This window comes from Hipposideros armiger, unplaced genomic scaffold, assembly GCF_001890085.2.
Source record: "Hipposideros armiger isolate ML-2016 unplaced genomic scaffold, ASM189008v1 scaffold_953, whole genome shotgun sequence".
NCBI lineage: Eukaryota > Metazoa > Chordata > Mammalia > Chiroptera > Hipposideridae > Hipposideros > Hipposideros armiger.
Genome location: NW_017732303.1, coordinates 357,725 through 368,481, shown reverse-complemented (window position 1 = coordinate 368,481; position 10,757 = coordinate 357,725). Strand labels below are relative to the sequence as shown.

At 40.0% G+C, this 10,757-nt stretch overlaps 1 pseudogene; it reads left to right on the top strand.

Moving 5' to 3' along the window:
• The first annotated feature begins 4,781 nt into the window (after window positions 1-4,781).
• LOC109375446 (WD repeat-containing protein 1-like) lies at window positions 4,782-10,413 on the top strand (annotated as a pseudogene).
• Window positions 10,414-10,757: the final 344 nt, after the last annotated feature.

Sequence of the window (10,757 nt, the reverse complement as noted above, 5' to 3'; positions counted from 1 at the left end):
TTTGAAATCATGCATAATATGTTCTCTAACAATAATGGAATTAAATTAGAAATAAATAAAAAAATCTTTAGAAAACCCTAAATATTTGGAGATACTTAGGGGGTAATTTAGAGCTTTAAATATGTATATTTAAAAAGAGAGGTGTGGATCATGATCTAAGTTTCCACCCTAGGAACCTAGAAAAAAGTAGAGCAAATAAAGCCCAAGAAAGTACAAAGAAAGAAAAAATAAACATAAAAGCAGAAATAAATAAAATAGTAAACAAATAATGTTTACAAAACCAAAAATTAGATCTTTGAAATATCAACAAAATCCATAAATTGTTAGCTAAACTGATTATGAAATAATACACGAATTAAGAATGTCAGGGATGAAAGAGGACTTACCACTACAGATCCTACATACATTAAAAATTCTGAAGATGGGATGACCTTTTCAAGATATCCTGAGATTAGGCAAGAGGTTATTGGATGCGGACCATTCTAGGATAGGAAAATGGCCATAGGTGAAACAGTTCTTCAATGGGATATTGCTGAAGGGAGCTCCTAGCAGGTGGGGTAATGAGTTTTTTATTCCAGTTTGTGTGTTCCAGCAACCACCATTCACTTATGAGGGGAAGAGAAAAAAATTGGGAAGAGCCAGGTTAGGTTTAAGATATATAAAGTTGCTTAACAAAAGAACAATGAGAAAGTAAATTAGTTAAAGCTTCTAGGAGATGTTCTCAGATGACAGGTAGGATTTAGACAAACGAAGGGAAGAACATTTCCACCTGAGACAAAGCACTGAGTTATGAAAAGGAGCGGGCAATTTCTAAAATTATATAAACTTTATGTGACATTCAAGTATGCTATCCTTTAAAAAAGAAACCATTTCATTTTGAAATAATTATAGATCGTGGGAAGTTGAAAAAAATGTAAAGGACAGTCCTGTGTATGTTCACCGAATTTTCTCCAATGGTAGCATCTTTTGCTAATATACTACAATATCAAAACCAGGAAATTGACATTGGTATAATCCAAAGAGATTATTCAGATTTTTCCATGCAGTGTGTGTGTGTGTGTGTGTGTGTGTGTGTGTGTGTGTGTGTTTTGGTAGTCACTCAAGATATAGAACAGTTGCATCACAAAGATCCCAGGTGCTACCCTTTCACAGCCACAGTCAATTTTTGTCTTTCCTGTCCCCACCATTTCTATAACCCCTGGCAACCACTAATCTCTTCTCCACCTGTATAATTTTGTGGAAAGCATGCTGTCTTTTCAGTTAAAATTATAACTTCAATCACCCAATGTGAGAAATTTAGTAGCTTATTCACCTTGAATTTAAAATTTTCTCATAAATCTTTTCATTTAATAGTCAGATTTATCAAGACAATTTATACCAAGGTTATTGCAAACCAACTTTCTTTAAATTTTTATTCTCCAGTTCTTCCTTCTTACTCTGAAAGATGATTTTGTTAGATACTTTACTAACCAACTGTGACAATCAGGTGTGAGTGGTTTTTATCTTTGCTTTAAAATCTTGCTGTTAGTATATCCTCACTGATCTTTTCTTCCACTCCTACAGCACAAGTATTCTTGCTCATCTCTATTGTTTATTGGGAAAATTTTCTTTGAAAGTATTTTCTCCTTCTTTAAGACCCACCCTCACTCCCTGCTGCTCTTCTTCAACTGCTTCTTTTATGTGTGTGCATATTTTTAACTCCATTACAAATCAATATTGATTATCCAAGTCAGCCACAAAAGAGGCAGAGCCTAGTAAGGGATATGCAGCCTTACCAGGAGCTCAAACTCAGTCAAAGCATACCAGTATGACCCTATTGGTTGCCACATATAGAAATACTTCTGTACTAGTTGATAAATAGCTGATGCCATAAGACCCTGCACCAGCAATTTTATGCACAACCAGTTCTTGTCTCTGAAACTCACCAGACATCCCTATGATCCAGCAACAAAAGGCCTGACATTATAGACAGCTTCTGTTAGGATATTTTGAATGACACTCCATCTTCTACTAGTAAATACAATAAAATGTGATAAAATGCTATATTGGTGATTTAAACAGTGTTATGACAACTCAGAGAATGGAATACTCACTGACAATGGTGGATGGGACAAAGAGAGACAAAAAGAGCACCCAGGAAAAGATTGCAGAGTATATGAGTGCTTCTCAACCTTTTGATAATAGTATTAATAAATACCATTTATTAAGTTCTCACTATGTCATAGGCTCTGTGCCTTTTTTACAAACATTTATTGCATCTTTTCCTCACAAAGCTGCCAGACATATATAATTACAATTCCATTTTACAGGTGAGCAGTGTTGATCTTCTGCCACTTCATACTGGTATAGCTGAACAAGTTATTCAACACCATTTTGATCAGTCACAGTGTTTGGTGTGATTGGTTAGCACCTGGAATATACCAGTTATTAAATTTTTTAAACATCACCCCTAAATCTAGGAAAACTGAGATTAAGAATAAATCAGCTGCACAGATTATATAATAAACATCAGAACTAGGATTTTAATCCAAGACTGAGTAACTCTAATTTCATGTTTGTGTAGCTGTAAATGTGAACAAAAACCATCTCCATCTTTGTGCACTTTCATGCTTGAACTTTGACCAATCTCATTGTCCTTAGTAAGCTTATCAAAGCATTTTAGTTAATGATTATCTGTGTTCCCTAAAATGTAATTATAAATACTTTTGTTAGTAATGGCCCAAATGACAACTGAGATGAATATCAAACTGGTGATGGTATCAGCCACCAGGAGTTATGGTCCCTGGTGTCACTGAATTCTTTGTCTTTTTATCGTCTCAATCAGTAGCACCTGAGTTATATTATAAAAACATTCCAGTAACAGGAGTCTTTAGCAGAGAATAATTTGCACAAAACTGCTGAGCCATTTTTCTGCTCCAACCCAATTTTCCCATGAATAAATTATTCTGTAATTAATTCTGTTATATTCTATGGAGTTGCCTGCTTCATCACTTGACCTGAAGATATGTTCCTGTTATGGTGGCCATTACACCTTTGCCCTACCATTGGACAATTGAAGAGCCAGCCAGGACACTACAAACAAAACAAGCATGGGTAAGGGGAGCCCACTGTCCCTGCTGGGGAAAAGCACGCTTTCTCTAAGGGAAATCCCAAGCTGGCCATCTACTTTTATTTGGGGAGGATTGGCCCATATGCTAGACTGACTCCTGATTAGGGGGATGCCCTGAAAACTCCAGCTGGTCTTATGAATTTGAAGAAGTATACATTCACTGTGGCAAGGAAAGAACAGGCATGGCCACAGCTGTGGGCTAGCACCTCTTATGGGTGATTTGGATGGCTACCAACAGCAAGCTAGATAGAGGTAGAAGCCAGGGATAGAAAGTTAGAGAAAGAACTGAAACTAGAAAAAGATGTTAGAATGTCTACAGCTCTGTTAGCATGGGGACTGGGGAGGAAAGGTCCTTTGAACAGATCCCACTTTTATAGAAGTCATGAAGTCTCTGTTTGCATCTGTTTGTATTTTCATATGTAGGTGTCCCTATATTTGTGTGGTATTTTCTAACTGTGGATAGTACTGCTAACTTGTAAAAGAGCTATGTTTCATAGGCTTAAAAATAAACAAGTGCTTGTAAGGACTGGCTATTACAAAATTCTCAAAGACATAGAGACTAACCTAAATGCTTTTCAGTATCACTTGATCTAAGGTTAATTTTTAATAAACAAAAGCAAGTTTAAGTTTGCTGGTTTAAGTAGAACAAACATGTGTTTTAGAGTTACCTACAGGCTAAGAATTCTAATTAATATGGAAGAAAATAATATGTTTTCAATATAAAAGGTATAAAGTATAAACATTTTTTTAGGGAAAGAAAAAACAGGACAAAATCTGAATGTAAAAAGGAAAATTGTGGAAGGCTTATGAAAAGAAGTCTTGAAAAAAATTTTATGTGATCAAGCTGAATAAAATTAAATAAATCTAAGTAAGTGAATTTAAATATCAAAAGTTAGCTGATACAGAGTTAGAGTTTGGTTCTCTTTTGTACTGCTAAAAGGACACTATTTTCCTGTATCATTCTGCTCTAGATAAGACATGATAAGAAGTTTTCTGACTAGAAAGCAAAGATTCCATGTTTCATTAAAATAGTTTTCTGTGGTTTATATTGTCTTAATCTGGTACTTGATTACTCGAGAAAAACAATCTTCTCAGTCTTAAGAACTAAGGTTTTACTAACCATAGGTAACCTATATTTATGTTTTCACTTTAGGTAAACAGATAATTTAATATTATTTTGTAATTATATATGATCCTTTTGGTCAAGTATGTTTGACAAACTTCCCAGGGTTTAAAAGGAAACTTTTTCTTAAACTGGATATGGCTTTGGGTTATTTCCATAGGCTCTTGGAATGCTTCAAAGATTTTCTCTCTTTATAAAAGAGAAAATTTAAACAAATTAGGCCTATTTGATATATTAAAATTGCATGGGAGGCTTTGTCAAAAAGGAAAATGATAATTATGTTGTACTTGTATATGTTATAAGTGGTCTAGAGATTACGTAAAATTTCTGAAAATGTGAGATGTTCTGGCATAAGACGTCTGTCATCAAAATTGAGGTGCACATGAATAAAACCCATTCTCTTTCTACAAAAATGACCCCTCATTGCCAGACTTTTGACACCCTAATGACCTTGTAACATGACAACATTCTGCTCCTGAACCAGAGAAATTAAGACAGATAAACAATGGCTGTATATTAAGAAAATTGTGGGGTTATGAGAAACCCAAGATGGCCACTTGGTTCTTCATGGCTCCACAGTAAGGTCCACTTCTCAGTTTTAGCATTTATTCATCCACCCTAGTGCATTTAAGTTGGACTTCATTCAAACACCACTTAATATGGGTTATCAGTATGTTCTTGTTGTATGTATATTTTCTGGATGGGTTGAAGTCTTTCTCTACCAAAAGGCTAATGCCCTCACAGTGGCAAAGAAACTGTTAGAAAATATGTTTCCCACTTGGGGTTTACCTTCCTAGTGCTCATTCAAGGCTATTTATCATATGCCATGGGATAGTGGCTCAGAGCCTGGCAGTTTTCCTTCCCAACTTCTATGAAATGGACTCCTTATAATGATGATATTATATTAACCTGTGAAGATTTGCCTCTCCTACAGAAAATCTTCCATGTTTTGCTGGACCACCTACAACAGAGAGGAAGAGCAGTGAATCCACAGAAAATTCAAGGTCCAGGCACTGCAGTAAAGTTTGGGGGAGTTATATGGTTGGATAAGACGTGTGTTGTCTCCAAGACTCTTAGAGACATAGTGTAAGTCTATCCCATACCAGAAATGTAAAAGAAGTACAAGCTTTTATGGGAATTCGGGGGTATTGGTAAACTTTTATACCCCATTTGGCTCAATGCCTTCACCCATTATATTGCATTGTTAAGAAGGAACATACAAATATATGGGACTGGGGAGCCTTTGAGAAAGCAAAATGCTGGTCAAACAGATAAAAGCTCTTGGGATCTCACAGGTGGGGTTGCCATTTGAGTTAGATGTTTCAGTAACCCTGGAAGGCATTGACTGCATTATGGCAAATGCCTCTTGGATTTTAGTCCCAATTATAAAAAGGGGCAAACATCAGATATGCCTCAATAGAACAACTATTGACAATAAATACAGTGCTCCTGCAGATGGAGCCTCTTACCAAAGAGCAGCCAAGCAAGGGGTGGGTAGAAGGATTATTTACAAAACCCACTTTAACTGACACCCAAGCCTCTACACTGCAGAAATGACATGGATATTTGCAACAGTGCAGTGCTCTCTCCACAAATCCTTTGGGCAATGAGTTACGTGCCATTCTGGGGCCAAAGTATTATGAAATGATACTTTGGCTCCCACTCTAGAACCTCCACAAGAGATGCTCTCATCAATAAAAAAAGGTATGGTCCCCATCCATAAAGAATCATGATTTTATAAAGGCACAGCTGTGTGACATTTTACAATCCTCCACTTGCACAGGTGCGTGAAGATCTTTGCCGAGGCAGTTAGGAAAATAAATACAAGCATGGGATTGGCTCCCTACCAATGCTTAGGAATTTTCTACTGACTACATCCTTAAGAAAGCTACAGCCCAATGACTTAATGTCTGAGCTGATAAAGGGCTAACATCAACTACTATTCAAAGCTCCTCGAGACATCAAACCAGGGGAGGGTACATTTAAATTGGGATTGGACTGGCAACTTCCCCAACGTTGGATAGGATACTTCTTGCCAGAGAGTGAGGAATGTCTTGGCCTGCTAAAGTGGTACCTGTTGATCCTGCTGGAGCCTGGGTCTAGACACTCTGTGCATGAGTACAACAGACAACAGCCACTACCAAAGGGCACTGGAATTGGCTGCTTATCATGGTCTTCTGCCATCCCACTCAAATTGCAAATAACCCTGACACCCTCACACCTTGGGGCAACATGCCTCATATGCACCACCTGCCCTGAATCCACAGGCTGCATTCATTTTGACTACTAAGGATGAAACTATTGCTGTTGTCATAATTTTAGGGGAGGAACTCTCTTACCAAATGCCTACTAAACATTTGCTCTTCCTGGGAACCATTACCAGAGTGTCAGGGAATGCCTTCCTCTCCTGGGATGCAATTACACAGGAATACTCAACCAATCTGACTCCTGGATCTGCAGATTGCTGCCATGTCCAGCACAGAAGTGATGCCTTGGATGGTTCTCCCTTCATGTCTCTGACTGAGAACAATGGATGGACAGGCTGCTCGTGAGAACCTTGGAAGATTGACTCACAGGACCAGGGCTAATAGTTCCTCCTTTAATTTTGAACTTACTAAAAGTATATCTCCGGTCTACTTAGACATTGCACTAACTCTTCTATGATCCCCACTGCTTATAAGATTTGAGATAGCTTAGCGTGGGTATGTGCTAAACATGGATGACTGGCTGTGTTTGTTCTGTTTCGTACAGATTGAAGTAACCACACCATACATGGGCATAGACGCATGGGGTGGCTCCCACCCACTACTTGTCAAATAATACACAAGGTTTTAGACACTAAATTGGACAGGAAGAGAGAACAAATCTTTAAAGGCAGGTGCCATTCTGGCCCGCAGAGGCAGGTGCCTATGGCACAAATTTTATGGCTGTATATCCCTTATGGGTGAACTGGCCACTATACATTGGGCTTTCCTACCTTAACAGGCAAAATTTATGAGACTTTACCTGGAATGCCCCCCAAACATACCTACTCTGAAGTCCTTCTGGATTTGTAGTTTGTCTTGGTGGGAGTGGCCTGTTTCCATTTTCTTACCCCAGTATGTCAGTATTAGTGCCAAGCTAAAAATCCAAGACTTGGCTCAGTTCACAGTAACTGCCTTAAATGATTCTAGACAACATTTTCTTGCTGAACCAATAAAATCAAATGAGAAAAGTGGTTTCCTTGTTATGAATCTATCATTACTGACCTCTTATCCCATATGAAAAATTCTATAGATAACGCTGAAGAGATTTCCTTCTCTAGTTTATTTAGTCACTGGCTTGCTTCTCTCCCTGGGAAATGGAGTCTGGCCATTTTGGAGTTTCTCTTATGCCTAGTAGGCATACTCTGCTCTTATGCTGCTTGTATTGCTGTTGTGGTAAAAGCATGAAGGCTACCTCCCAATCACTGGCGCTAGGGACACCATGGAAGATGAATGGATAAGATTGTGCAGGCTACAAAGATGCTGAGGTTGGATTATATAGATGTATTATAAATGTGAACAAAAACTGTCTCCATTTTTGTGTCCATTCATGCTGTGACCTTTGACCAATCTCAATGTCCTTAGTAAGCATATCAAAGCTTTTAAATGATTATCTATATTCCCTAAAATGTAATCATAAATGTTAATAATTTTGTTAGTAATGGCCCAAATGACAACTGAGTTGAATATCAACCTGGTGATAAAATCAGCAACCCAGTGTTATGGTCCCTGGTGCTACTGAATTTTTTGTCCCTTTGTCTTGTCAATCAGTAGCACCTGAGTTATATTATAAAACCATTCCAGTAACAGGAGTCTTTACAGAGAATAATTTGCACAAAACAGCTGGTCCATTTTTCTGCTCTGGCCCAATCTTCCCATAAATAAATTACCTAATAATAAATTGTTATATTTTATGGAGTTTCCTACTTCGACTTTTGGTCTGAAAATACGTTCTCTTTAAATGACCCTTACACCTTTGCCCCACCACCAGACAGTGCTCTAAACTATTCTCTTAACTACATTTTAAGGATGAAAACAACTTTCAGAAAACTTTCACAATATTTTTTTTTATCTTTTGCCTTGTGGGAAGATGACAGTGGTACCATATGTTTTTTAATTTCCCTAAAGCCTCCAATAAAAACAGAGGAAATAAGGTAGGAAAGCCAAAAACTTACAGACAACATCAACAACAAACTAGGTGGCAAGGTATTCTCACAAACTCTCAAATTTGAGTAGATAAGAATCAAATTCCACCATTTTTGGTCCTTGTCTGGGGCTGGGCCTCTGGGCAGGTCTGATTCTCAGTGCGGGCAGCCCTGGAGGGTCTTGGTGAGCTCTGCACAGTAACAAGCAGGTGAGGATGCCTTAGGAGGGTGTTCACCAGCCTCTCCCAGGTGGAGAGGGGCATCTCCAAAATCATTGACGGTGACCCAAGGGCAACAATTTTCTTTACACCAAAGGAAAGTGCATCATCCTAAGGAACATTGACAACCCAGCCCTTGCTGACATCTACAAAGAGCACTCCCATCAAGTGGTGATGGCCAAGTATGCACCCAACATATTCTACACCGCCTCTGGAGATGTGTCTGGGAAGCTAAGGATCTGGGATACCATGCAGAAGGAGCACCTCTTGAAGTTGGAGTATCTGCCGTCTGCTGAGAAGATCAAGGACATTGCTTGAACAGAAGATAGTAAGAGGACTGTAGCCATTGGGGAAGGGAGGAAGAAATTCTGAGCTATCTTTCCATGGGACAGTGGCTCTTCCAAGGGCGAGATCGCAGGACACAACAAAGTCACCAGCAGCTTGGACATCAAGCAGAGCAGGCCATACCAGCTGGTGACCAGCAGCAACAATAACTGTGACGCATTCTTTGAGGGGCCACATTTCAAGGTCAAGTTTACAATTGGCAACTACAGCCCCTTTGTCAACTGTGTGCAATTCTCTCTCCATGGGAACAGATTTGCCATGGCCAGTGCTGATGGCCAAATACACATCTATGATGGAAATACAGGAAAGAAAGTGTGTGCATTTGGAACAAGGAAGGCTCATGATATAGGCATTTATGCTATTAGTTGGAGTCCTGATAGCCCCATTTGCTTTCTGCTTCTGGAGACAAAACCTCTAAAATTGGGGACATCAATGTAAACTCTGTTGTCAGCACATTTACCATGGTCTCCAACATTCTGGACTGGCAGCTGGGCTGCTTGTGGCAGAAGGACCACCTCTTCAGCATCTCCCTGTGTGGTACTTCAATTACCTGGACAAAAACAACCCCAGCATACCCCTACAGGTCATCAATGGTCACAGCAAATCAATTCAGTGCCTGACAGTGCACGAAAACGGCAGTAAGTCCTACATCTACTTTGGGAGCCATGATGACACATTAATTACTGGGATTCCGAGATGGGAGAATGACTCCTTTGCTGGCAAGGGCCACATGAACCAGGGGGCCAGGATGACTGTGGACGAATCCAAGCAGCTGATGAGCTGCAGCACCAATGACATGGTGATACATACCAACCTCACGCATCAGGACTATAGCAGACAGGGAGTCATGAAACCGGACGTTCAACCAAAGTGCATGGCTTTTGGCCCTGGAGAACACGTGGTGGTTGTGTGCATGGGCACATGGTCTGCCAAAGGGTCAGAAGTGCTCCAGCATTGACAACCCCAGCTACAAGCCCTAGTGGTGGCGGTGCACCACGGCAGGAACACAGTGACTGTTGGGGGCGTGGACAGGAACGTCCACTTATACTCCATCCTGGGCACCACCCTGGAGGATGAGGGCAGCTCCCTGTGACTGACTTCTCATATTCCCACCAGGATGCCTTCCTCTCAGTGTGTGACGCCAGCAAGGTGGTCACGGTCTTCAGTGTCACTGATGGCTACTTGGAGAACCACATTTTTAAGGACACTATCCAAAAATCGTCTGCCTGGCCTGGTCACTAGACAATGAGCATTTTGCCTTGGGTGGCATGGACATGATGGTGTACATCTGGAACCTGAGTGACCCAACCTGAGTGACCCCAAGACCAGGGTCAAGATCCAAGATGCACACCAGCTCCACCACATCAGCAGCCTGGCTTGGCTGGACGAGCACATGCTGTTCATGACCTCCCATGATGCCTCTGTCAAAGAGTAGACAATCGCCTGTTGAGGACCTCCAACCTTTGGATAGTCCAAATCAGAGACTAGATTCTAACTGCAACAGAACATGTCATTTCTCTAAATATTTCTGTAATGCTTCAGCGCCCACCCCCACTCAGGCAGGAGGGGCCCTAACTCCTGATAACCCTTGTCTCCACAGGGTGTTCATATCAGTACACAAGGCCAATCTGAGAACAACATCTAAAACTGGATGCAGCTTTACAGACCCTAAGTTGTGAATAAGATCAGAAGGACAGGAGCAGTCTGAATCCTATAAATTGTCAATTCTAAGTGACCAAAGTTTTCTTAAAGGACAAAGCCCACATTAAAGAGAAACTGCCAGCAGTAGAATTG